General features: G+C 38.6%; 2 protein-coding genes across 7 annotated transcripts in view; one reads left to right on the top strand and one right to left on the bottom strand.

Moving 5' to 3' along the window:
* The window catches only part of CENPP (centromere protein P), a 261592-nt gene that overhangs the window by 23003 nt on the left and 213914 nt on the right, over nt 1-24675 (bottom strand). The gene's annotated exons all lie outside the window — the stretch shown is intronic.
* ECM2 (extracellular matrix protein 2) overlaps nt 20714-24675 on the top strand; it is a 39187-nt gene continuing 35225 nt past the window's right edge. For both annotated transcript variants that reach the window (XM_074330157.1, XM_019713823.2), the window contains exon 1: nt 20714-20838. The gene's annotated coding sequence lies outside the window, so the exon portion shown is untranslated. The remainder of the gene's footprint in view (nt 20839-24675) is intronic.

Below are 24675 nucleotides of genomic sequence, written 5' to 3'. Positions count from 1 at the left end.
TTACAGAAAGTGGTAAGGGAAGAGGCAACTCAGAAAAAGGCAGCAAGAGTCTCCGAGGGCCACCTGGACTGTGAAGGTGACCCCATTCTTGGTCCCAGGCCCTTGGGAGCTTCTGCCCTCCCAGGCGAGGGTATTCTCAGCGTCCTTCCAATGCATCCCCTTTGTATCTGGGCTTATTTGAAATGGGTTTCTATTACTTGCAACCAAAATGTCTTAACACACACAATGGTCTTTAATTCCATTAGTGACAACGAGGAGTATGGGATGGATACGTGAGATATATTTTTCAGAAAGACTATCTAGAACAGGGGTGTCCAAACTTTTTTCAACGTTTTTTACCAAGGGCCACATGCGGTAAAATACACAAACAGCCGGGCCACTCACTCGAGGTGAAGTACGTATTGTCTCACCTGGTTTATTTAAGTAAACTAAATATATTTTTGGAATTTGCTGTGGGCCAATTCAAAATGGATTGTGGGCCGCAGTTGGCCCGCGGGCTGCAATTTGGACACCCCTGATCTAGAACATCATGAGTGAACATAAATATTAAAAGAGATGGCAGAATCAAGCTCCAAATTATTTGTTCTCTGCCTTTGGTCAATCCCCAGAACCCTGAAACAGCTGTTTTTTAAAAACTATTTTTCCAGCTTTATACTTATTTTCCTGTGGAGAAGATTCACTGATTTCTTCATTCTGCTATAGTTGGAAGTCCCACCATAATTGACTTTACAGCTTTCTTTTAAATCTTTTTCCTCTTTGCCTTCTTTTTGATTAGCTTTTTACACATCTTCCCCCGCCCCGCCCCATATCAGTTGGACGGTTACATGCTCTATTTCTGTTTGTCAAATGGTTAACTTATTTTATCATGCATACTCATCAAAGTCTAAATTAATCCACATTTCAATACTCCTCATGAAGAAATAACTTTACAACATTTAAATTTCAGTCACCCTTGTATCACTGTGTATTTTTAAATTCTAGCTTTAAAAATAAAGATGTCACTTGATGTTATTATCATTTCAGTCACTGTTTGATGTATTTACCACATTCTTTGCTCTTTATCGCCTCTTGCATCTCCAACCTTCCTTCTGGATCATGTTCTTTCTGCCTTAAGGGAACCCTTTCACTCCACAATGATTCTATCAGAGATGAGTTCTGTCAGCATCTACTTACAGGATATTGTCTCTTTCATTATAATTTTTTCCAGTTTTATAGAGATATAATTGACATATCACATTGTATTAGTTTAAGGTATACAACATAATTCTATATTTATATATATTGTGAAATGATCGCCACAATAAGTCTACTTTAACATCTGTCACCTCACATAGTTACAATCTTTTCTCTTGTGATGAGAACTTTTAAGATCTACTCTCTTGGCCACTTTCAAATAATCAATGTAGTATATTGTGTCCCATGCTGTCCATTACACCCCCAGGATTTATTTGTTTTATAACTGGAAGTCTGTACCTTCTGACTCATTTCACCCATCCTCCACCCCTTGGTCTCTGGCAACCACCAATCTGTTCTCTGTATCTATGAGTTCAATGATTTTTTAGTTTTTAGATTCTACATATAAGTGAGATAGGTCACACAGGATTTCTCTTTCTCTGTCTGATTTATTACACTTAGCATAATGCCCTCAGGGTCTACCCATGTTGTCAAAAATGTCAGGATTTCATTCTTTTTTAGGGCTGAATAATATTAATAGTCCTGTGTGTGTGTGTGTGTGTGTGTGTGTGTGTGTGTGTGCATGCGTGTACCATATCTTCTTTATCCATTCATCTATTGATGAACACTTCTGTTGTTTCCATGTCTTAGCTACTGTAAATAATGCTACAATGAACGTGAGGGAGCAGATATTACTTCACTTTCAATTTTGAAAGAGATTTTTTTTTTTGCTGAGTATAGGTTTTCTCTCAAATAATATTTTCTCTCCACATACTGAAGCTATCAGTCTGATTTCTAGTTTCCACCACAGTTGTTGAAAAGTCAGTTTGCTCCTTTAAGGTGCTCCAATCCATTTTCCTTCTGGCTGCTTTAAAAATTTTCTTGTGTTTAGTATCTACAGTTTCATTATAAGGTATTCATGTGTGAATTTCCCTTTTTTTTCCTGCTTAAGATTTAATTTGGTTTTTTGATACCGGATCTTGGATAAAACACAGAATGTAATGTGTCTTAAGAATGCATAAAATGTCAGCCATAAAAAAGAATGAAATCTTACCATTTGCAACAACAAGAATGGACCTTGAGACTATTGTGCTAAGTGAAAAAAGTCAGACTGAGAAAGACAAATACCATATGATCTCACTTATATGTGGAATCTAAAGAACAGAATAAATGAGCAAACAAAACAGAAATAGACTCAGAGATACAGAAAAAAAAACAAAACCTGTTGGTTGCTAGATGGAAGGGGAAGGGGATGGGGAAGGAAGTGAGGGGATTAAAGAGAGCAAATTAGTAGACACAACATAGTTATGGGTTTATGGAATACAGTATGGGGAATATAATCAACAATGTTGTAAAGATCATGTAAGGTGCCAGATGGGCACTGGACTTATCACGGGGATCGCTTCACAGACTGTGTAGATGCCTGACCGCTGCACTGTGTCAACTGTAATTTAATATATATGTTTACATATATGTTGTCACAGGGCAGGAGGGTGGAGGAAGATAGTGAATGGTATTGTTACAGCTATGTAAGATGTCAGAGACCCCTGACATCTTGGGGGAGGGGGTTATCACTTTGTGAGGGGTGTGAATGTCTTACCTATTATAGTTGCTTTGTACACCTGAAACTAACTTACAAAATAATACATAAAATGTAACGTATGTCCTAACAGAATCCAGCCAGCCCCCCCGGAGCCCGCTGGCAGTCCTCTTCCCAATCACGTGCTCCTCACTTTCCTCTAAAGGTGAGACTACCTTGATTTTTATGCAAATAACTTACAGTTTTCTACTTAAGTGTGCAACCCTAAACACTATAGTTTAGTTCCACCCAGTTTTAAACCTGAAAGTATACATTGTTTTCAGTCTAGTTTTATTGCCCAGGATTTTGTGAGATCCATCTACAATGTTGTGTGCAGCTCTACAAATACGTCGTTTGTTCTTTTTAATCATAAAGAGTATTTCATGACATGAAAATATAATAATTTGTATTTTTCCATTCTCCTGTTAAAGAACATCTGGGTTATTTCAAGTTTGGAGCTATAACATAGAATGCTGCAGTGGCATTTGTGTGCATGTTTCTTGATATACATGTGCACACAATTCTTTTGGATATATACGAAGGGGTTTGTGTTCCTTCAGCTTTTACACAAAATATCAGTGTTTGTACCAACTTAAGAAGCAGTGTATGAGAATACCATTGTTCCATATTCTACCAATTGGTACTTTCAGTCTTTTTACTATTAATCGTTCTGGTGGGTGTGCAATGCTATCTCATGGTGAATTCAAACAGTTTTTCCTTCTTTTACTGCTGGAGTCAACATATGCATTTATTGGCTGTTTGAATTTTGATTTTTGTGACTACTCTGTTCAAATTGTCCATTTTTCTACCAGGTGTCTGTCTTTTCCTTACCGCCTTTTGGAGTTCTTTACATATATTGCTGGGATATACAAAATGCTCAATAAAACACACTTGCAATACATGTTATTTATGATTGCTTTTGCCATTTAATTTATCTAAGATATATCCCATGCCAACAAACACAAATCTACTTGGTTATACTTAAGGCAATTAGCTAAGCCACTGCAAAAACATACAATACACTGTAATCTAGCCAGTCTTACACTGACAATCTTGAGTTATTTGTAATTTTCACTATTTTATACACTACAATGAATATCCTTGTAAGACATTTTTCTACATTCATGCAGAAATTTTTGTTAGATAGAATCTTAGAAGCAGAATGGCTTAACATTTAGTAAAGGCTAATGAAATGACCTATATAAAGAATCTATCAACTTTCATTTCTATCAACTAAGTGAGAAAGTGCTTATTTTGCAGAGTTTTAAAATTCTCTTAAGTTCCTGTCCTTGTTGTAAATCTTGTCCAAAGGACTGATTATATACCCTGGTCTTTAATCTCATTCAGTCTTGAGCACCACGAACCACATGCCATGGGATCGGCAGTACCCGGCCCAGGGTTCTCCAATCTGCAGAACTGATGACGTGATCTTTCTCCTCTGCCTGTGCTCATGTCAGGAAATGGCTCTACCACCAGGCAGCTGCTCATCTTCTTCCTCCCTGGCCCCTCCATCTTAAGTCTTGTTGATTTTACCTAATTACTCAAGTATCTCTTGAGTTCCCCCCATCCTCACAAAAGCACTGCAGCGGTGCTGTCTTTAGACTGATTTTTCCACTTGCTTCCTAAGCCACACCACAGAGTTATCCTCTGAAATGCAGAACTGGTTATGCTCCTCCCCAGCAGCCTTTGGGGAAAGCCCCACACCTTCAACACCATTTCCAAAGACACTTCTCTCGCACCCTCCAGACCTCGCGATCACTTCCACTTCCCACAAGGTGCCTGTGTCATCACATCACAGACCTTTTCCCACTCTCCTCTAGGCCTAGAACATTATCCCTTATCTTATCCCTCTGTGACCAAACTCTTATTTAACCTTCAAGGTTCAGTTTAAATATGACTGTAGACATATTTAATAAATACTTGGATATTAGGTTTGAGAGGCTTCCTAGACATTCAAACAGACTTGTCAAGAAAGCAGCTGAAATTACCAGCATACAGATAGTACATGGATGATCAAACTCACCTTGAGAAAAATTAAAGATAGAGAAGAGGTTCAGGCCTGAGATCAGGACGAGGAGAAGGAGCCAGCAGAAGAGATTGATACGGGAGACACAGGAGTGGGGCCGTGAAAGCCAAGAGAACTGAGTGTTGAAAGGAGTGGAGGATCATCTGGGTAGAATGTTCTAAAGCCTGCTCTAACAAGTCCACACAGGTACGTCCTACATATTTCCATAACACCTCACTCCCCAGCACAGAAATAATTACACTGCTTAATGCTGAGGCAGCTATTGGTTGGAACTGACTCGCACTGTAAGAAGTATGTCACCCTTCTTTGCTGTTACAAATTTCAGTAATGAGCTCAAGGCTCACTCAGTAAAAACTTGCATGACTTAATCACTGGTATATATAAGTCACCACGGAATTTACATCCTATTGGGGGAAAACAGATAGAAACCACTATTCATAATACAAAGCAGGGTGACCTCAGTGCTGGCCAAGCAGCAGAACCAGAGCATTATGGGGAACTGTGGAAAAGAAGGTACTTAAGATAGGGCCTGAAGAAAAGTGCAGGCTATCAGAACACGGGGACTTGAGTTTTTTTTTAAAAGTACGTTTGTTTTTAATGTTGTTAATTTACTTCATTGTGGCAAGACGGTTATGTACACTTGTGCTGGTGAGCGGCAACACTCAAACTCGGCACTCTGGCAGAACAACTCAGGGAAAGACGAGTATCGTACTTTAAAATACTATTATTTATGCACAATTAATCTCAACAGTGGTATGATTATGGATGACGTTTGTCTTTACATTTTCTAGCAATTTCTAAATTTTCTTTTTTGCTCTATATTGTGTGTGTGTGTGTGGGGGGGAGTAGTCTTAATTATGTTCTATTTAAGATCAGTCTCATCTGGGCAAAATGAGGAAAGAACATAATTCCAAAACAATATCCTTGCAAATATACAAAAAAGTCAGTAATTTCCAGAATACTATTCTTATAAAAATTTCATAAATCCATGAGAACAGTTTGAAAACTTCATTCATATATCTGGCAGAATTAAAATTAAATTTCTCTTTAAAAATTGAAATACAGAATAATAAATGAAGTTAACATTAATTTTTTCCTACTCCTGGATGCTAAAAGATTCTAATGGAAACGAAAAAGATGATATCACCCACCAGTAATGAGGAAAAAATGAAGCTGTGGACAAACACACTATGTTTTGATTTATTAAACCTCAGTCGAGCTTTATCCCCCAAGAGTGATGGGTTACACTGGTTGCCAAAGTCGTCTTTTTCACTAAATACCTTTGTAAATATTGTGGTTACTCTGGTTTATAGCCATCTCTTTCAGACAGTGTATCAGAGGAAAAGAATCCCCATTTGTAGCAAATGTTAAAACTACCATATGTGGAATCCTTTCATAAACCTCACGCTAATCATGGGTTTCAGGGTCTGCAGAAGGAAAATGACAGGAAAAGACTAGTTCTGGTAGTTGTGGCTGCGGTGGTGGCTTTCTCCAACACGGGAACACCACATCCAGAATGCAAGAGAAAAACACCTGAGTAGTCCATAGTGGTCCCCCTTTAAAGACTAAGAACCTAATCCCAGAGGAGGGTGTGACTCACCCGGTCCTCACTGGGAAGCAGGTGGCAGAGATGACTTCCAGCCTGGACAGCTTTGCAGTGACTCTCTGCATCTTCCCTCCAAGCACCCGGGTAATCTGGTTTTCATCTCGAAGGCATCTGACTCAGGCTTTATGGGTGTGTGGAGCCATAATGCTGCTGAGGGCTGTGGAATACAGCTTTGCCGTGCTGAGGCGTCTGCTGGGGCAGGAATGCTGCAGAGAGCTGACCAGAGACTCCAGCCTGACTGTTGTGGAAAAAGAAATCGGCCCAACCTGGAATCCCTCTCGGTTCTCCCATTTCTCAGCAAACTAGGCAAATGACTTAACTCTGCGAAGCTTTAGTTTCCGCATGCAATGCTCCAGCTTTCCTCCTCTAAATCGAAGTGTAAGAGTGAAATTCGGTAAATCAATAATGTAATTAGACTTAGGCTGTTTGCAGTTTGACTCAGGACATAGCTTGCTATCTAGCCACTTGTCAGTTTGATCCACCCTGATATTCACGCTGTTTTCTCTTTGTTTCTCCCCTCACTGATTAACTTAAGAGCTCTGTTCTGTTGCCTTTCTCAAGGCTACACATACCTCGTTAATCTATTTCATTAGCAGAATCCTAACCTGGAAAGGGCAACTTCTTAATTCTCAGGTGCGCGGACACAAAAACCCAATTTGCAACTCCCTTGTAGTTTTTACTGGTGACACATAAAGTCCCAGGCTACGGTGGCCGAAATCCTGCATTTGTGCATTTTCATGAAGTATCTATGCTAAGGATAAGGAGGAATAACGAGTTTGGGGGGAGACAGTACGTCTTGTTCTCTGTGTGCTGAGGCAGTGCTGGGGAGAGACCCAAACCACACTGACCAGATGGAAGTTGGCCATTTGAATAGAAAGCTCAGGAAACAGTTTAGAACTTAGATCTGCAGCTCACTGGCGTCTGTTAAAGCGATGTAATCAGTGCTCGCTGATGTTTGCTTAATGAATGAACAAGATCATGGGGGGGGGGAAGGATGTGAGCATCAACATTTACAATGTAAACAAGCGGTGGGGCAGTGAAAGATGATAAGAAAGAAAGAAGAGCAGATCGACTTCCAAGAATATGACAATAAGAAAACATAAGAAAAAAGAAGGCCGACTAGATGGCTTCAGGGGCCACTGGGACGTTTGAGAGGACACTTTTACGATAGCCAAAAATGTTGCAGCAGAATTGCAATAGAATGAAAAACAAATGGGAGGTAAATACGTGGAGGCATTTCCTGTAGATTACTTTTTCAAGAAATTGAGTAGAGAATGGGAAGAAGGAATAGATGGCAGTTTGAGGACAGCCAGGCACGACATAGGAAGAGTCTTTTCTGGCTGACAGAAGCGTGAGTATATTAGTAGGTGAGGAGGAACAAATTCTGATTATGCAAAAAAGCCAGGTTCTGGGTCCAAAAAAGGGCTGCACTGTGAGCCCTCCAAGATGTAGTCACTGCCATCATTTAACACCTGGGTTTGAATGTAACTCTCTTAACATAGTCAAGTCATTCAGGTTCAGCTCATGAGTCCAAAAAGATAGAGGTGTGACTCCACGCCCAAGACGGGCTTGGTGAACGTAAAGGTCTGCTCCTTGGACTTGTGGACAAGTTCAAAGATGCTGTCTTCAGGCATGTACGAGAACCTACTCGCTTCTCACATGTGTATCTGCTGTACCTTTTATATCCCCCAAACCAGATTACTTCAGAACAATTTCTCTGATTTGTGTTACTTATGATCGCACTTCCCGCATCCCGAGCGCAGTACATTTAGAAATGTGTCATCACGTAAGGAAGGCATCGTCTGGGAAGCATGCTGCATTACACGGAGACCCCCCACCCAAGTCCTCACCACACTCCTATACTTGCTCTCTCTCTGGAAACTATGGTTACCATTCATGATACTTCCTGGCTTTTAATCTAGTCTCACACTTAGACCTGGGCGAAGGGATCTCTGGGGGGGCTCTCAGTGGGCACCGTGCTGGCTCTCCTCTGGCCATGCCACTCCCCACTAAGCAAAGTGCCCACGACCTCTCCCCCAGCAAGCGCCTCCCTCAAGATCATGCTCTGGGCACCTGACACCCCAGAGCCCCTGGCCATGTGGTTTTGTTTCTGGGCCCATGCAGGCCTCCTCCCTGGCTCTGTCACCCTGAGGACACACCACTCTGCTGAGAGAGCAAACCCTGCCCCAAAGCTTTTGCTTGTGGGGGCTGAGGAGTGTGGGAGTACAGGTAGGCATCCCCACCGGCAGTTCCCAGCCTGGGTGGCCGCCTTCTTGGGGTGGGAGGGGTCAGCCATTCCTTCACGAGCCGCCATGCTTCTCTAGAGGTGAATACTCAGGAGCTCAGGGTTCGAAGTCTGACCCCAGATCTCCAGGTCATTGTAAAGGATACTTGTCAAGGTGAGAGAATGGAACCCCAATTTATTTAACGTCTTGCTCGCTTGATTGTAACTTATGTACCCTGGAACTTCGTATGAGAACTTTCATTTGGACTCCTGCCTCAGTCCCTTCTCCTTTTCCAGCCTCCAGATGGAACATTCCTGCCGCAGGACAGGAAATCAAACGAAGCTGAGATGAAGACATGACAGGCTCTGTCAGGGACAGCTGCTATATTGAATGTTATTTCTTATACTTAATTCTCAAAAACAAGGAACTGTTATGATTAGTTCCTCTTATCAAGACCTCAGCAACTAGACCTCCTCAGCAAGCACCTTGACTATCTGCTTGCTGGAGTTTCTCTCTACACCCAGATGTAATGCAGAGGAACCATCGATGTGTCCGCCACCTGACGTGTTTAGCATGGAGACTCAGGATCTGTTCCAGACGTGGGACGTCAGGGGATGGCAGTGGGCTGGAGAACCCATGTACGGAGAACCTGACCTAGAACCCACCATTGACATTCCATGTGGACCATTTTACCAAACCTGGCCCATGATCAAACTCTGCTCAGGATCTGAGGGAAGTCCCTGAGAAAGACGGGCCTCCAATGTCCCTGTGGCCTGACAACACTATCTTAAGGAGGCAGACTCAAAGAAGCATGGAACCTTATCGCACAAATGGTACGGTGGCGTTCCGGGCCTTCAGCGATGCCTTCTCTGGCATTCCCAGCACAATGTCGTCTGGTCTGACCAGAATCCTCAAACAGACTCAGACCTCATCAGGCAGCTTAGTAAGGCAGTTCTGGTGATGGGCTGTTTGTTTGTTTTTAAACTAAGCCCAAATCAGCCTGTCTGTACTCTCTGTCCACTGATGCTGGTTCTAGTCTCAGGAGCATAACAGAACCAGTCCAGGCCTGTTTTCACATCTGCAGATTCTCTGTCTTCATCCCTCAGTCCCTCTAAACCATCCTGGCTGAGGTGAGGCGTCCCCATACCTGGCAGGGCCACTTCTCTCATAAACCAAGTAGCCCAATGTGAACGAGTCCTTTGGGCTGCTTTCTGTTCTACTGGTTCATTGTTCATCCTTACGTCATTTCTACACTGTCTTAATTACTGTCATTTCTTATAATAAGAGTTGATATTTAAGATAGAATGTCCTCTAGCCTTGTTCTTCTTCAAGAATGGTTTGGCAACTCTTTGGCCTTTGTATTTCCATATACATTTAGAATTTGTCAAGTTCCAACCCTGCCCCCCTCTTGTGCCTACCCCCACAAAAAAACCCAACAAGGTAAACTGTTAGGATTTTGATTGAAAATGCATCAGGTCGGATCAGTTTATGTACAAATGGTATTTTTGCAATCCTGAGTGCTCCACTCCCTGAGGGTGGTACCTCCCTTCCCCCACATTGTCTCCTTTAATTTCTCTCAACATTTTCTCTGAAGTTACTTTGCTCATCTTTGGTTAGATTATTCCTATGTACTTGATATATATTTTTAATATACTTGATATATAAAGTACATCCTTTCCTTGATTTCTTTCTCTAACTGCAAAAAGACACAATTGATTTTTATGCTGTGTAAATTCTTCAGATGATTTTAATAACTTATCTGAAAGTTATTTCAGATTTTCCATATCACCTGAGACTAAGAAGAGTTTAAAATTTTCTTCTTATACTTTTTCCCCCCCGCTTTATTGCACTGGCTAGGAGCTACAGTGGACCTGCTTGTCTCATTACCAGAAAGGGAAAATTTTCAATATTTCACCATTGAGTATTTTTTTAAATAACGGCTTTACTGAGTATAATTTACATACCATAAAGTTCACCCTTTTAAGGTACGCAATTCATTGCTTTTGAATAAATTTACAGCTGGGAGCCATCACCACCACCTATTTTGAGAACATTTTGATCATCCCATAAAGAAACCCCACACCCACTGGCAGCAACTCCCCATCGTGCTCCAATTCGCACCCTCCTCTCCTCGGCAACCACTCATCTACTTTCTGACTCTGCAGATTTGCCTGTTCTGGACTTTTCATATCAATGGAATCATACACTACATGGCTTCTTGTGTCTGGCTTCTCGCAGTGTGCATAATGTTTTTGAGGTTCATCCATGTTGTGACATGTGGCAACACTTTATTCCTTTTAATTGCCAAATAATATTTCACATTTTATTTACCCATTCATCAGCTGATGGACATTTGTGTTGTTTCCACATTTTGGCTATTATGGACAGTGCAGCATAATTAAAAAATTTGTGTATAAGTTTTCATGTGGATATATGTTTCCACTTCTGTTGGGTATGTGGCTAGGAGTGGACGAATGTTGTTTTCTGTAGATACTCTGTCAGACTAAGGAGTTCCCTTCTACTTCTAGAATGGTAAAAGGCTGTCTGCCTTTCCACCTGCCTTCCTTCCATTATTCCCCTCTTTTGTCTATAAACATTAAGATAATCATATAATGTTTGCATTTTATCCTTAAATCAACCAGGTATTTCTTGAATAAATCTAATGTAGTCAAGATGCATCATCCTATTTATATATGGCTATTTGGTTTACTAATATTTTAGTTTCTCTTGAATCTGTATTCATTAGTTAAGAGTGATATATAATTTTCCTTTCTTGTACTGTCTTTGACAGTCTGTAGTATGGTTATGCTGGTCTTAAGCATACAAGTTGCTTGATAGAATTTGTTAATAAATAATATAGGCCTGTGGTATTCTTTGTGAGATGGTTTGAAATGATGAATTCAATTTAATAGTTATAGATAATTCAGATTTTTCTATTTCTTCTTCTGACAGTTTTATTGTGTGTGTTTTTTCTAGAACACACACAATAATATCTAAATTTTCTGGCATAAAGTTGTGCATCATATACTTTTATTTTCCTTTAAATGTTTTCAGAATCTGTAGTGAGCAATTTTTATAGTCTTCCTACTGGTGACCTGGTGGTTTCTCCTTTTTTTTTTTTTTTTTTTTTTTCCCTGCATTGATCTGGCTACTGATTTTATTAGTTGGTTTTTATTTATTTTTTTAAATAATGTTTCACATTGTTGATCATCTCTGCTATATAGTGGTTCCCAGTGATATATTTGCTCTTTAATATTTCTGGCAAACATCCCCAAGGCATAAAGCTGCTCACAAGCCCTCTCAGATCTGGGCCCAATGAGACCTCATTGATGATTTTAAGATGTTTTCGTAGTGACCCAGCTTTTTTAGATGTCTTTGATGGCAACTCTATCAATATTAGGTATAGAAAACTGAAAATTTTAACTGTGTACTCAAAAAATTTATGCCACTTACATGTATTACCTGTTCAAGAATACAAAAATAATTTAAAAAATAAAGTGGCAGGGAAATGGGCATTTTATAAATTGCAGGTGGGAGTGTACATTACTATAATGGTTTTGAAAGCAACCTGGAAACATGCACTAAAACTCAAAAAGGGAAACAACCCAAATGTCCACAGATAAGGGAATGGTTGAATATATCACAGCATGTGTATACATCATCACTCCACTTACAGTGAATATTCCTTTGAGAGGGCAAATTCAGGAAAAGCAAATGAAGCAACTGTCATGCTTCAGTGTGAATTAGCTGAAAAAGCAATTGACTAGGTCAGGGATACAGACTGGGCCTGAGGCAAGATAGGACTCCTGTTCTGAGAGCAGCCCAACTTAAAATTTCCAAAATTTAGCTTTATCTTGGTGTTATCTATAAAATTGTCACATGGAAAACAAGTGCATGCTTAAAAGAAAAACTACCTCATTGGTGCTCTATACCAGAGAGGTGAAGATAGTTAAAAGAACTGACATGTGTTCTGGAGTTGTTACCTGCACTAGTCGTCCATGTGGCCTGGGCGCCGAGGGACCTGCTCACATCCTGTTGGGCAGCCAGCACTAAACCCTGCAGAGCAGCTGTTCAGAGCCTAGTTTCAGAACCTTGTTATAGCTATAATAATAAAGGGGAAGAGAACTCTAATACCAGCATTTTCCATGTGCTACTGTAGTTAAAATAGTGTGTGCAGAAGGACTCATGTAACAGCCCATTAAACCACAACATTTTAGAGAAAGGTCCTCAGAAGTTGTACAGTTTGGTTCTCTGCAACCTGGTCTCTGCAACCTTGGCGTGGTAACTACCTACTCCTCCCCCTCTCCACTGCTACTTGAAGTTACTTCTTTTTCTGATTGTTTAAATTCTCTTTAAAAAGTTATTTGTTTTCTGATATGGTTATGAAAAGCTCAAATTACAGACATACAGAATTACATAGTAAAGTTCCCCCATAATTCCATCAGCAAGATAACCACTATTAACAGTTTGTTCTTTATTCCTTCCAACTACTGTCTAGTAAAGATGCTAGATTACATACATTAAAAGAAGGTAAGATAATAGCACCTGTACTATTTTGAAATTTCCTTTTTCTTCTTAGTATATTGTGGACAGCTTAGCACACCTGTATAACAGTTACTTCCATCTCTCTCCATAGCTTTATGGCAGCCCACCGTTCTGCTACAACATAAAACTGGGTTAATTCCTTCTTTATTTTTTCATGGTTACCATGCTTCAAAGTGCTTTCCTAAGCCCATTAGAATATCATAAGATTTTTCAGCAAACTCTACAAGCCAGGAGGGCATGGAACCAAATATTCAAACTACTGAAAGAGAGAAATTATGACCAAGAATAATATACCCAGCATACAGAAGCTGAGGGAATTTTCTAACCCATGACCTGCACTACAAGAAATACTAAAAGAGGCTATTCGACCACCATCAACAGGGACAATTTGTGGCAACCAAAATATAAAAGGGGTGAAGTAAAGGCCTGAACCGGAATACGGGAATGGAGAAAGTAAGCATGCTGAAGAAAATATAATACTCTAAATATCAAACTTTCTCTTACATAAACTTAACGGTAACTACTCAAAAAAAATCCAGAACTGAAATACATACTGTAATAAAAGAAGAAACAGAGGGAAACATCATAGAATACCACCACACAGAAATAATAGACAACAACAAAAAGGCAAAGAAACAATGGAGACACAGCCTTACCAGAAAACTAAAGATAGAATGACAGGAAATCCTCACATATCAATAATCACCCTAAATGTAAATGGACTGAACTCACCAATAAAAAGGCATAGAGTAGCAGATTGGATCAAAAGACTAAACCCAACCATATGCTGTCTCCAAGAGACACATCTCAGCTACAAGGACAAGCATAGACCCAAAGTGAAAGGGTGGAAATTGACACTCCAAGCAAATGGTACCCAGAGAAAATCAGGTGTAGCCATAATGATATCAGATGAAACAGACTTCAAGGTGAAAAAGATAACAAGAGACAAAGATGGACATTTCATAATGGTGAAGGGACTGTACAACAAGAAGACATAACAGTCATCAATATTTATGCCCCCAATCAGGGAGCACCAAATACACCAAGCAACTACTAACAGAACTAAAGGGAGAAATTGACCAAAACACAATTATACTAGGGGACTTAAATACATCATTGACAGCTATGGATAGATCATCCAAACAGAAAATAAATAACGAAATAGTAGCCCTAAATGACACATTAGATGAAATGGACATAATTGACATTTATAGAGCACTTCATCCTAAAACATCAGACTATACATTCTTTTCTAGTGTACATGGAACATTCTCAAGGATAGACCATATATTGGGACATAAAATCAGTCTCAACAAATTTAAGAAGATTGAAATCATACCATGCATATTCTCTGATCACAAGGCTTTGAAATTGGATATCAACTGTAAAAAGAAAGCGGAAAAACACAAATACATGGAGATTAAACAACATACTTTTAAAGAAGGACTGGGTCAAAGAAGAAATTAGAGGAGAGATCAAAAGATACATAGAAACAAATGACAATGAAAATACATCCTACCAAAATTTTTGGGATGCAGCGAAAGCAGTTTTAAGAGGGAAATTTATCTCATTACAGGCCTATCTCAAGAAACAAGAAAACTCCCAAATAAATAACCTCATGTTACACCTTAAAGAACTAGAAAAGAAGAACAAGTAAAACCCAAGGTCAGCAGAAGAAAGGAAATAACAAAAATTAGAGCAGAACTAAATGAAATAGAGAACAAAAAGACAATAGAAAAATTAATGTGACAAAGAGCTGGTTCTTTGAAAAGATTAACAAAATTGACAAACCCTTGGCTAGACTTACTAAGATAAAAGAGAGAAGACACTGATTAACAAAATCAGAAACGTAAAAGGGAAGTTATCACGGACACCACAGAAATACAAAGGATCATCCAAGAATACTATGAAGGACTATATGCCACCAAATTCAACAACCTAGAAGAAATGGACAAGTTCTTAGAAACATATAGCCTTCCAAGGCTGAACCATGAAGAACTGGAAAATCTAAACAGACTGATCACCAGTAACGAAATTGAATCAGTCATCCAAAACCTTCCCAAAAGCAAAAGTCCGGGACCAGATGGCTTCACCAGTGAATTCTACCAATCCTTCAAAGAGGATCTAATACCAATCCTGCACAAACTCTTCCAAAAAATTAAACAAGAGACAGTACTTCCTAACTCATTTTATGAGGCCAACATTACCCTGATACCAAAACCAGGTAAGGACAGCACAAAAAAAGAAAACTACAGACCAATATCTCTGATGAATACCGATGCAAAAATCCTGAATAAAATTCTAGCAAATCGAATACAACAATGCATTAAAAAGATTATTCATCACGACCAAGTGGGGTTCATTCCAGGGGCAAAAGGATGGTTCAACATCCGCAAATCCATCAATGTGATACATCACATAAACAAAATAAAGGACAAAAGTCATATGATCATATCAATTGATGCAGAAAAAACATTTGACAAGATACAACATCCATTTATGATTAAAACACTTAATAAAATAGGAATAGAAGGAAAATACCTTAACATAATAAAGGCCATATATGACAAGCCCTCTGCTAATCTCATAATTAATGGAGAAAACTGAAGCCCTTTGCTCTACGTTCAGGAACACGACAGGGATGTCCCCTATCACCTCTGCTTTTCAACATAGTGTTAAAGTCCTTGCCAGAGCAATCAGGCAAGAGAAAGAAATAAAAGGCATCCAAATTGGGAATGAAGAAGTTAAATTATCACTCTTTGCAGATGACATGATGCTATATATAGAAAACCCTAAAGACTCCACCAAAAAGCTATTAGAAACAATCAACAAATACAGTAAAGTTGCCGGCTACAAAATCAACACACAAAAGTCCATTGCCTTCCTATATACTAACAATGAAATCTCAGAAAAAGAAATACAAAAAACAATTCCTTTTGCAATTGCAGCAAAAAGAATAAAATACCTAGGAATAAACTTAACCAAGGATGTGAAAGACCTATATGCTGAAAACTATAAGACATTTTTGAAAGAAATTGAAGAAGACACAAAGAAATGGAAAGACATTCCGTGCTCATGGATTGGAAGAATCAACATAGTTAAAATGGCCATATTACCCAAAGCAATATACAGATTCAATGCAATCCCCATCAAAATCCCAATGGCATATTTTAAAGAAATAGAACAAAAATCATCAGATTTGTTTGGAACCACAAAAGACCCCGAATAGCCAAAGCAATCTTAAGAAAAAGAACAATAATGGAGGTATCACACTTCCTGACTTTGGCTTGTACTACAGGGCTACAATAATCAAAACAGCATGGTATTGGCAGAAAAACAGACACATAGACCAATGGAATAGAATTGAGAACCCAGAAATAAAACCACATAAATATGGACAGATAATTTTGACAAAGAAGCTAAAACATACAATGGAGCAAAGACAGCCTCTTCAATAAATGGTGCTGGGAGAATTGGATAGCCACGTGCAAAAGAATGAAACTGGACTGCTATTTGTCACCATGTACCAAAGTTAATTCAAAATGGATCAAAGACTTAAGCATAAGACCTGACACAATAAACTGCATAGAAGAAAACATAGGTACTAAACTTATGGACCTTGGGTTCAAAGAGCATTTTATGAACTTGACTCCAAAGGCAATGGAAGTAAAAGCTAAAATAAACGAATGGGACTATATGAAACTTAAAAGCTTCTGCACAGCAAAAGAAACCATTGACAAAATAAAGAGGCCACCAACTGAATGGGAGAAGATTTTTGCAAACAGTGCCTCCGATAAGGGGCTAGTATCCAGAATATACAAGGAACTCATGCAACTCAACAACAAAAAAACAAACAACCCAATTGAAAAAGGGCAGACGACCTGAAGAGACATTTCTGCAAAGAGGACATCCAAATGGCAAATAGACACATGAAAAAATGCTCAACATCACTAATCATCAGAGAAATGCCAATCAAAACCGCAATGAGATATCACCTCACCCCAGTCAGAATGGCTATCATCAACAAGACAAATAGTAACAAATGTTGGAGAGGCTGTGGAAAAAAAGGAACCCTCATACACTGTTGGTGGGAATGCAGACTGGTGCAGCCGTTATGGAAGGCAGTGTGGAGGTGCCTCAAAAAATTACGAATAGAATTGCCATATGACCCAGCAATCCCTCTCCTGGGTATCTACCCAAAAAATCTGAAAACATTTAGAGATAAAGACACGTGTGCTCCAATGTTCATTGCAGCTTTGTTTATAGTGGCCAAGACATGGAAACAACCAAAATGTCCTTCGATAGATGAATGGATAAAGAAGTTGTATATATACACAATGGAATACTATTCGGCGGTAAGAAAAGATGATATAGGAACATTTGTGACAACATGGATGGATCTTGAGAGAGTAATGCTCAGCGAAATAAGTCAGACAGAAAAAGCAGAGAACCATGTGATTTCACTGATATGTGGTATATAAACCAAAAACAACAAAAGAACAAGACAAACAAATGAGAAACAGAAACTCATAGACACAGATAATAGTTTAGTGGTTGCCAGAGGGAGGGGGGTGGGGGTGGGGGGGGGGGGGGGGGAGATGAGGGTAAGGGGGATCAAATATATGGTGATGGAAGGAGAACTGACTCTGGGTGATGAACACACAATGGGATTTATAGATGATGTAATACAGAATTGTACACCTGAAATCTATGTAATTTTACTAACAATTTTCACCCCAATAAATTTAATAAACAAAAAAACCAAAAGAAAAAAAACAAGGTGTTTTCCTAGAGGCACACTTGTGCAGAGAAAGATGTGTTTCTATAATGGATTCATAGAAGTGAAAGCCTGGGACAGAATATAGCTATCAAGCTGCCCACAAAGAATATAAGTGTTTCTGTTTGCCTTAAACACTGCATCCAACACTGCATGTCATCAACAGTTTTTCCTCCCCAAGCAATATATGTATTTCAAATCACGCCACATATTTTTTAAGACTACTTTTTAAAAAGGTAGTTTTAGATTAACAGCAAAATAAAGAGAAAGGTACAGGGGTTTCCTAAATATCCCCAGTACCCCCTCCCAGGGCTCCCCCCATCATCCCATCCCTCCCCCCCATAATGGTGCTTTATTAGAACTGATGAATCTACACTGACCATCTGAATCACCCAAGTCCATAGTATGTTAGAGTTACTCTTGGTGGTGTACATCCTGTGGGTTTGGATATATGCATAATAACATGTATCCATCACTACAGTATCATAGAGTGTCTGCACTGCCCTAAAAATCCTCTGTGCACCACCTGTTCATCACTCTCTTTTCCCCAACCCTGGCAACCTCTGATCTTTGTAATGTCTCCATAGTTCTGCCTTTTCCAGAATGTCATGCAGTTGGAGTCACACAGTATGTAGGCTTTCAGATTGGCTTCTTTCACTTAGTAATGTGCACTTAAGTTTCCTCCATTCTTTCCATGGCTTGATAGCGCATGTCTTTTTAGCACTAATATTCTGTTTCTGGATGGACCGCCGTTTATTTATCCACTCACCTACAGAAGGGCATCTTGGTTGTTTCTAAGTTTTGTCAATTATGAATAAAGATGCTGTACTCGTAAACATCTGTGTGCAGGTTTTTATGCAGACATACATGTTATTTATTTGGTTAAATACCAAGGAGCACGATTGCTGGATTGTTGGGTAAGAGTATGTTTAGTTTTGTAAGAAACCACCAAACTGTCTTTCAAAGTGGCTGCACCATTTTGCGTTCCCAACGGAAATGAATGAAGAGTTCCTGTTGCTTCACATCCTCACCAGCATTTGGTGGTGTTGGTGTTTTGGATTGTTGCAATTCTCATAGGTGAGTAATGGTACGTCATTGTTGATTTAGTCTCCAAAAGCTCTTTTCTGGTTGTGTATATGTATTTTCTGGGAAGAAGAGGAGAGACTCCAATCTTTGTTAGAAGCTTCCCAAATGTTTGGTATCCTTGCTGTCTGCTTATCACTGAGAAAACAGGGTTAAAACACTGACCAAAAGCTCTGAACATCTGGGTGGAGATGGTCAACTCTGTGCTTAGACTGGGTTGTACTGAATATGGGGGCTCATTGTTCCACCACTCACCCAAGGCCAAGTAGATGAGAACATAAGTTCAATTTAGGGACAAACACCTAATACTTGAAACAAATCATGGAGACATCAGGAGGATTGGGCTCATCTGTCCTGCTACACTTCAGTGCAATTTCCCAATGAACCTCACCATTCCTAGGATCTGTAATTTCTAAACCTGGAACACCAACAGAGCTATTCTTCCACATGTTTCAAGCTATAGTGTCATCTGTCAGACAGGGCCTATAAGCCTTCAGTCTTTAAGGAATTTCTCAAAGTTCGTGTCTTCAAATAGTACTAATTATTTTGTAGTTCAGTGTTGCATTTTTTAAAAAAAACAAATGTAGTTTTTACTATTTTTAGGAATATTGGTGGCCCATTTGATTAGTCCATCATCTTGATTTGATCTATCCAGGTCATTTTAAGATTTGGGGAAAACAAAAATGTGGCTCCTCTCTGTCAAATAATTTGGACCCCTAACATAGAATAAACAAGAATTTAAAAAATAGATATTAGGGACAGCCAGATGGCTCAACTGGTTAGAGCGCAAGTGCTGAACAACAGGGTTGCCAGTTCGATTCCCACACGGGCAGTGAGCTGCGCCCTCCACAACTAGATTGAAGGACAATGACTGATGGGTCCTAGAAAAACACACTGTTCCCCAATATAAATTTTAAAAAAAGATATATCATTACCTAATCTATGACAGGCACCTTATATACTCATACGTTACTATTTTTATTTGCACAAAAAATTGAAAGGTAGGTATTATATTATCATCACCGTTGTAGTCAGAAACAACAGTAACTCACCCAAGGTCACCTGTAAGCAGTGCGATGGGCCTGCAACCCCGACCTGTCTCTGATCTGCTCACTTGCACATGAAGAAACTGAGGACGAAGTATATAACCAATTTAACAGAGTAGCCAGAAGCAGAAGCCTCACAGGCCCCTTGCACATTTTCTTGTTATTGCTTCAAGGTTGGAAGTTACATAATTTCAATAACATCAACATGTAACAGCTTTTTGTGTTTTACTCACAATACTGCATGTGAGGTTGGGGTGGGCAGACAGATGATGAGAGAATTAATTAACATTACCCCAACAAAAGGAGTCCCAGGAATGCAGTTACTCTAAATCGGAGACAATTGCATCGCTATAATCTGATAAAATTCAAATGGTATCATGTAGGCTAGTATAAATGTTAGGAATTTTTGATGCAAGTCATCTATGAAAACCAGATTTCTTAATCAAGCTCCATTTTTGTGCTTCCAACTCCGCCTTCTCAGCCTGCAGCCTAATGTTTTCCCCCTGCTGCTGCTTTCCACTTTTCCTGTGATTTAGAAAAAATATTTCCCTTGGTAACCATTTTTCCTGGTTACTCCCTTGGCTCATTTTCTGCACAAAAAACTGAAAGGCATTTATCCCCAAGGGAGGCAGTTATTTCAGATTTTACTAAGAAGTCAGTTTACATTTTTCAACATTCCCTTCTGTCCTTTGTTTTAAAGAAAGCTCTGATTTTTGTTTCGTTTTCAGCTGGAGACTTAAATGACACCAAGCAAAGCCTACTTAGTTTAGATTTCAAGGTAAAAAAGTTTTTCACTTTTAAGTTTCTACTACAGCATGTGGAATGGTTTTAATATTTGGGTGTGTTATGTTGTAAATGTTTAACTCTTGAGGAAATTAGCTCTTACTAATAGATTTTTGAAGTTTAAAATGTGCATTATTCTGTTTACTAGTTTTTCTCAGGATGAATACTTCCCAAATATTTCAAACTTTACAGAATTAGGATTATATATATTTTTATATGTTTAAATATAATTACGTGCTCAATAGAAGTGTAAGTGGGTTCGAAAATTTTATTCTTTCTCTATTTTTAAGTCCTAAAAGAACAGGATTAATGAAAACTGTTTTTCGTTTTAAGCCTGCTGAGTGATGTTAAAAGGGACAATAGGCATCTCATAGCTTTGTGTAGAAGTTTAAATTCTAAATTTAATATTTTAAAATCTTACTTAAGACAGTTGATGAAAACTTGAAATGGAAAGAAAAACAGTAAGTTAACCAAAGTTTACAGAGGTTATTTAATGTTGGTATAAACATAGTAAGAGCCAGAAGGAAGAATTTACTTGGTCAAAATAATAGCTACTGTGATTAGAGTGCCATAAAATCTTATCTCTAGAAACATATTCACTCAATTGCAAAATTACTTATTAAAGAGTAAAAGCAATGCGAAGTTCTATAAATCACTGAAAAAAACAAAGGCTTGGGCATCAATTATAAAACTGGCATTGAAAGGCCATTTCATAAAAATTATTTAAACATTTCAGTGAGACTATTTAGATTCTGATTTTGTTAAAATTAAGATACTCTGCAAATATATTTCTGAACATATCTATTTAGATTTCTGGGCAAGTAAAAGTCAGCCAATTTAAGGGAAGAAAAAGAGAAAGACTAAGGACCAAGTTTCCAGGATGGGGAAAGTGGGAGGGAGGCGAGCTCAGGTACCCTGGTGAGTGAGTGCTCAGAGGAGGCCCAGGGACAACAGGAAACCTGAGACACCCCCCCACCTGCTCCCCAACGGGAGTTATCTCCAGGGCCCTCAAATCCAGGGCCCAGCTCCTCATAACTCTTACCCAGCACAGGACGGAGAGCCTACCCATATGACTACCAAGGCAAGAATAATTCATTGTATGTGTTCATGCAGAGCACAGCATTTACGTTCTCTACCAGAGCCCACTTCCTTGCAACTCAGCAAATTGTACTTCCAGCCTGTTTCACAGTCCAGCTATTTGTACTGGTTTGCATTGCTGCGATTGCCATTTCTTTTCCAACATTAGCTTGCTCTCTGAATTGACTTTTACATTTTTAGCTGCCAACCAGCTAAGGGGTTTGCTCCTTCCTTGCATTTTGCATGTTTTTCTAAAAGATTACAAAAAGTTGTTCTAATATAGGTTCATTTCAATGACCTATAGCAAGGGTTTTGAAATGACTGTAGTAATGTACATATATACTGAAGTTAGCATGCTGAGGTTAGCTGACATAAAGATAACCTTAGCTCAATTTGTTGAGCTAAGGTAAAGTGGTGGCAAGTCAGAATATGATCCAAGGGTAACCTGAGTAGAGGAGGATGATGTTGCTGGAAGAAGTTATAAAAAGAACCACTGAGATCCAGGAGAGCAAAATGAGAAAGTATCACCCCCTCTTCTCTCACCAGGAACCCTAGAAATAACACATGATATATTACAAACAAATACACACATGAATATATAGCTGCACTAGAAAATATAAGGGAAATTTCTGGTGAGACAGAAACTGTGACGAGTCCTTCAAAGACGGAAGAAGATGGGAATGAATTTAAAGAAGGAAAACACAACCTTAATATGGCAGATAACCGAGTAAAAGAGAGCTTGGGTGGGGAAAAAAAGTCATGAGAGTAAAAGGTGCCAAGAAGGATAAATTAAAAAACAACAACCATACAACCGTATACATTATGGTAAAACTTCTGAATATTAAAAATGAGTTGAAAATATGAAAAAAAACCCTTCTATTAAGAGGGAAAATAAGATTTCTTAGGAAGAGATGAAAATCAGATTTAAGTTAAACTTCTCACCAGTAATATCAGATGTAAGAAATTCGTGGAATAATATCAATAAATTATGAAAAAGATGATTTTGAAATAATTCTATTTCCAACTAAACAGAATGATGTTTTCTGACATAGAAGAATTCCAAATTTTTATAACTCACAACATTCTTTTGAAGAAAGAGGATGTATTTCAGCAAGAAATAAAATGAATCTCAGGGAACTTCTGCTTCTAATAATGGCAGGCTAGGCGATTCAGATCGATCAACCTGCTGAGAATAATTAGACAAGAAAGGAAAATTACAGGGCCAATATATAGGGTAGGACTGAAACCCAAAGAAGTTTGGAACAGCTTTTCTTCTGGAGGCATCTGTGGATCCAGCAGAGGTAGCTGAGAAGCTTAGTGTAGCTTAAAAAAAAGCTTCATGAGCCAAAAGAGAAACAAAAATCAAAGGGCCAAGCAAGCAGCAGGGGTGGCGGGGAAAAGTCATGCCAGTGAAATCACCAAACTTTGGTTTGGGACCCAATGTGTTGTAATTACTAATTGGAGATAGTGAAGCTCAGCTTCAAGTCACTCAATCTATGATTGGTAGTACCCTTAGCCTCATGCCCAAAGCATATGTAAATCCTTTTGGGATAAACAATACATTATCCTAGGCTTCAAAGTATTATCATAACTTTTCATATACAATGTCTGGCACTAAATCAAAAGCCATCAGGCATGAGAAGAAACAGAACAACATGGCTAAAAACCAAACGAAATACAGACTATACAAATAGACATACAGAGGGTCCAGAAAATGAAGTCTTCAAACACAGACTTTTAAAAAAATATGATAAATATATTAAAAAAGTAAAAGAATAGATTGAAAATTTCAATAGCATCAGAAACAATAAGAAGAACCCACTGGAAAATTAAAAACAGTTAAAAAAAAAAAAAACCACAAAAGAAATAAGGAAGTCAAAGAGTGGATTTAATAGCAGATAAACCACAGTTGAAGACATAGTTAGTCAATTGGAAGGTAGATTAAAGAATAACCAGGATGAATCACAGAGTGACATAAGGATGAAAAATACAAGAGAGGGAAAGAGACATAAAATACACAATAAGAAACCAGCAAACAAAACAGAAACAAACTCATAGATACAGAGAACAAACTGATGGTTTCCAGATGGGAGGAGGGCTGGGGGACTGGGTGAAAAAGGTAAAGGGATTATTTGCAGTTACAAAACAGTCACAGGGATGTAAAGTACAGCATAGGGAATATAGTCAATAATACTGTAATAATTATGTATGGTGTCAGGGGGGTACTAGACTTATCAGGGGAATAACTTTGTAGGTTATATAAATGTCTAACCACTATGTTGTACACCTAAAACTAATATAGAGTGTTGACTGTAATTGAAAAAAAAAAAATTTAAACAACAAAACAAGACATAACAAGGCTATCATACATGTAATTGTAGTTCTAGAAAGAAAGAGGAGAGAAAAGCAAGAAAGTATTATTTGAAGGGATACAGGCTGAGAAGTTTCCAAATTTAATGAATTTTCCAAATTTAATGGCTTTAGATTCAAGAAGTACTGTGAATCCTAACAGGATAAGAACAAGAAAATCATAAATACAACAAGGTAAAACAGATGAAAACCAAAGTCAAAGAGGACATCTTAAAACAAAGAGGCAGGAAAAAACACACACACAAAAAAAAACCTTTTAAAGAAGAAATAATTAGACTGACAGATGACTACTTAATAGTAGAAACTATGGAAACAAGAAGACACTGGAATGAAATCTTCAAAGTGCTGAACAAAAACACTTGTCAACCTAGAATCCCATATCTAG

The sequence above is a fragment of the Rhinolophus sinicus genome, linkage group LG04, assembly GCF_036562045.2.
Source record: "Rhinolophus sinicus isolate RSC01 linkage group LG04, ASM3656204v1, whole genome shotgun sequence".
Taxonomy (NCBI): domain Eukaryota; kingdom Metazoa; phylum Chordata; class Mammalia; order Chiroptera; family Rhinolophidae; genus Rhinolophus; species Rhinolophus sinicus.
Note: the sequence above shows the minus strand (reverse complement) of the source record. Positions and strands in the feature narration are given on the sequence as shown.